The sequence below is a fragment of the Vipera berus genome (genome assembly GCF_964194415.1).
Source record: "Vipera berus genome assembly, chromosome: 1".
Classification (NCBI taxonomy): domain Eukaryota; kingdom Metazoa; phylum Chordata; class Lepidosauria; order Squamata; family Viperidae; genus Vipera; species Vipera berus.
Window position 1 is genome coordinate 23,203,701 of NC_138202.1, and position 4,980 is coordinate 23,208,680.

Below are 4,980 nucleotides of genomic sequence, written 5' to 3' on the forward strand. Positions count from 1 at the left end.
GCGAGAGGGGTGGGGGGAGAAGGCGGCGCGGGGAGGCGACGGCTCTCGCCGCTGCCCGCCTCCTGGAGGTGGACCGTGGGTAGGAAGAGGCCGAAGGCCGTCGTTTTCCGCGACCGAAGGTGACGGTCCAGCCACCTGAACAGCAAGCTGGACGCTTTGTCGTGGCTCTGTCTGTCAGGAGGGAGGATAACGCAGGTGTTCCACGGAGCAGGAGGGAGGCAGGCCATAAAGGAAAATATAGATAATACCTATGGATGCTGTATGTCATAAATGTGAGGTGGGACACAAAAGTAAGGCATAGAGAGTAATGCGTGTATTAGTTAGAAGAAGAACCAGGAAATGGAAAATGTCAGACCACACATTCACCCCTGGGGCACCTTTGAGATAGCTGTCACAGAGTTCAGTTACAGCTAACCACATATGTCTCGCTTATACCCAACCACAGACATAGCACAGGAAACTTAGATGCTAGCAAGGGGCCTGTGACCATTGTTAGAAACAAGGTTGCACGATATTTAGCTAGAATTTCGCACTGCAAAAGGGGGGCTAGGGATGAGCTAGAAGGGGGCTTAGAATCCATGTAACCAATCAGAATTAATGATTTACATTTTCGTGTTCTGTGACTTTTGAAGACTATAAATGTATCTGCTTGTTTCCTGGAAAGGGGTTCAGACATTGCCTTTGCTCTCTAATCTGAACCTTTTGCGCGCAAAATAAAACAAACTTCTTTTGATTCCGAGGTCTGAGTCTCTTAATTCTGCAACAGGAGGGAGGCATTGCTTCGTGGAGGCGCTTAGCGGTTCACGCAGGAACAGGAGAGCTCAGAAACACTAAAATAGATTTGCTCCGTTTTGAAGCCTGTATCGCCCGACACATTTTGATGCGTGGTGACGCATTTTTCTACTAAAAGGTGCTGAACTTTTTGTTATCCAAGAAGGCCAAAATACTGTGTGCCAAAAAAAATGCATTTCTTTGCGTTCCTTCCATTGCAAACTCCTTTGTCTCAAACTTAAAGGACACTCCACTGACCAAATCCGAAAGCAACTGGAGAAGCCTGCGTTCACAAGCCTCCCGTGGTTAATGTATTTTCTGTGTCCACTTTCTGTACTCATCCATCAACTAACCACAGGGATGAAATCACACAACATAGTTAACTAAACCAGGGTCATGTAGTCTATGGTTTCAAGGGTTGTGCAAACCTAGTAAAAAGCGTAGTGAGGATTTCAGAATGATAACTTCAAACCTATTAATAAAGAGCTTTGCTATGGAAGACATGAGACAGTAGTAAATTGGCTTTTACAACACACTTATCAAGAAACAAGCCAATCATGGCTTAACATAGCCTCCAGTGTGAATCCAGCCCATCTAGTTTATCAGCCAATGCCATATGAACCCAAATAATTAGGCTGAGTAAACCATGAAACTGCTATCTTGCTTGCATTGTGTTAATGGCATACGTGAATGTCTGAATCCTTGCTAACAAGTCTGGAACTTCCAGCAAATTTCATAAGTGAAATCTGAACATCAGTGGCTGGGTTTGCCCATTTTAATCTTGCTTAAAACAGGAATAGGTGATTCAGCTTCTTACTGAATCACCAGGCTATTATAGTTAGCTAGAATGGAATGTGTTTTATTGGGGCACATCTGTTTCTTAACACAGGTTTCATTTTTAAAAATTTTTATACAGGCTTTATTGTTTTATAAATAATTCAAGGTGGCAAATATACCTAATATTCCTTTCTCTTATTTCCTCCTACAACCACCACCCAGAGAGGTGGATTAGGCTAAAAAAGTGACTGACTTCTATGAATCCAGCAGATATCAGCAGTCCAAAAACATTTCAATTTTTTTTATGGGGAGGATACTTGACCATTCTACAGGTACTACTTTGACCTTTTAAAGCCCTCATCTTGCAGCCTAGAATCTTGTTTCAAGTATATCTCCAAAGCCAAATTTTAATATTCCAATTTTGAGGTTGCCCAATTCCACAATGACTATGGGCAGCTGAGATAAATCAGAAACTAATTTATGAAAATTTTAATGTATCCATGAAAAGCCATGATGAAATCACATTATAACATTCTTGTGCAAATGTATGTAATCTGTGTTACTTGTGTGGTGATGTCATGTCCCCTCTAGCCATTTTATGCCCATGAAAGCAATTTATTTTTGCATGCAAGTATTTCGAGCAATGCAAATACATCTGGGAAATTAGCTGAACTGCTGGTCAATACGGTAACCTTTGATACATCTAGTCTTGCAATCAGTCTTGGTAAAGACAGAAGCCCCAATTTCAATTCTGTTATTTGAGAACCTTTCAAATATTAACTGAAACTAGACCAGGGGTGTCAAACTGCCGGCCCGTGGGCCGGTTGCATCATACAGAGGCTGCGCCCACCCCAGCTCTGGCAATGCAAAAAAAGTTGCAATACGTCGCGACATATCACGTGATGCGATGAGTTTGACACTTGTGAACTAGATCCTTTTACTTTCCCTCCCTTTGCACCCCACCTTCTCTCCAGAGATCACTTTACCCTACAAAGTGGCAGCTTACAAACCTGCCTAACTCTTGCTGCAAACCCTATTTGAGGGGTCCTTGGTGCTTTCTGAGCTTGCTTGTTTTCTTGCAGTTTCATTACCCAAACTAGGTAACATCATCAGTGCTAGTGAGGAGTGGAGTTTGCTCTCAGTTTATATTATAGTGACTTGCCCTGGGATGGTATTATTGGTTCTTTGGTTGGGCCATTTACTGTTAGTTTGGCAGTTCCTTAATTGGCCTATTGTTTACTTGATTGTTGGTCTGATGTTAATCTTGGAGATACATCTGGCTTGTTGATTGTAATAATAATAATACCGTAATAAATAATAATAATAATAATAATAATAATAATAATAATAATAATAATAATAATAATAATAATAATAATAAAGGAAACCCTATACCATTTCAGACAAATGGCTGTCCAGCCTCTTCTTGGAAACTTCCAGTAATGGAGCATTCACAACCTCTGGAGGCAGGTTGTTCCACTGATTAATTGTTCTAACTATCAGGAAATTTCTCCTTATTTCTAGGTTGCTACTGTCTTTGGTTAGCTTCCATCCATTGCTTCTTGTCCTGCCTTCAGGTGCTTTGGAGAATAGATTGACTCCCTCTTCTCTGTGGCAACCCGACATATTGGAACACTGCCATCATGTCCCCCCTTGTCCTTCTCTTCATTAAACTAGACCAGGGGTAGGCAACCTCGGCTCTTTTACGACTCATGGACTTCAACTCCCAGAATTCCTGAGTCAGCTGACTCAGGAATTCTGGGAGTTGAAGTCCATGAGTCGTAAAAGAGCCGAGGTTGCCTACCCCTGAACTAGACGTACCCAATTCCAGCAGCCGTTCCTTATCTGTTTTAGCCTCCAGACCACTAATCATCTTTGTTGCTCTTCTCTGTACTCTTTCCAGAGTCTCAACATCTTTTTTACATTGTGGTGACCAAAACTGGATGCAGTATTTCAAGTGTGGCCTTACTAAGGCATTGTAAAGTGGTGTTAATACTTCACGTAATCTTGATTCTATCCCTGTTAATGCAGCCTAGCACTGTGTTAGCTTTTTTGGCAGCTGCAGCACACTGCTGGCTCATATTTAAGTGATTGTCCACTAGGGCTCCAAGATCCCTCTCAGTTGCTACTATTGAGCAAGGTACTACCTATACTATACCTGTGGATTTGGTTTTTCTTGCCTAAATGTAGAACCTTACTTTTTTCACCACTGAATTTCATTTTGTTAGATAGTGCCCAATGTTTAAGTCTGTCAAGATCCTTCTGTATCTTAAGCCTGTCTTCTGGAGTGTTGGCTATTCCTGCCAGCTCCAAATCATTGATGAAGATGTTGAAGAGCCCTGGGGCACCCTACTACACACTTCCCTCCATGTAGATGCAGTTCCATTGAGGACCACACACTGAGTCAGCCAGCTACGAATCCATCTGGTGGTGCATAGTATGTAGATATTGTTTATGTATCTATTGATGGATAATGTCAGAGTTTCAAGTTTCTAGAAATTCCCGAGTGTTTTTGGACTTGGCTTGGTCTAAGATGGTCAGTTTCCCAATTGAAACAATGGTTAAATCTGTCTATATGTTGTGAAATTAAAAGCTTTCATGTCTTCCAACTGCTAGTTAGTGTTCATGGATGCGCTCTGCCAGTCTTTTGTCTGTACGTCCTATGTAAGGGCTGTTGCAATCATTAATGAACACCATTATCCATTCACCCATTATACTTACTTTCCAAAGTTACTTACTTTTCCAATTAGTTAAAAAGTAGAATAGAAATGCCTCTTGCCAATTTCAATATGATAGTTATTGAACAACCCACCTGCATTCCATTCTCCCTTCTGATGGTTCAGGAAGCATGTATGATTTTATGTTTACACACCTAAAAAATATTAAAGACTGAATCCACACTGGCTGTTGTAGTCTCCCCCCTGCCCCCTCTGTCCATGGCAGCTGACAGCAAGCAAGTGAAGATGGAGGCTAACATTTCTGGCCTGAGGTTAGATTCCTGAGGTTCTCAACAAAGCAGAGATTCCAATATAAGCCAATATATGCTACTCATTCTGTTCTAGATTGGATCTCCTGGACTCTTCCTGAAATGTGAATTCAGAGCATGTTGTATCCAAAATTGAGAATTTTATCTATGTGGAAAGACGTGGACACACACACACACACACACACAACCTTAATAAATGTAGAGATGCTTCTGAGTGAAGTTAAATAGTATTGTCTGCTACCATTAAAATAAAAAATATGTAGGCCCGAGATATGATGTACCAAGACTGACACTGTTTCAAACTGTGAGGGCTCTGCTAGTTGGGAAACAAACTGCATTTCAATCTATTTTGTGATATACACCAAAGGAGTTTTTTCTTAAGAGGAAAAATGGGAAACTTACTAAATTAACTGTCCTTTAAACTCTTTCATATGCACATATCCATG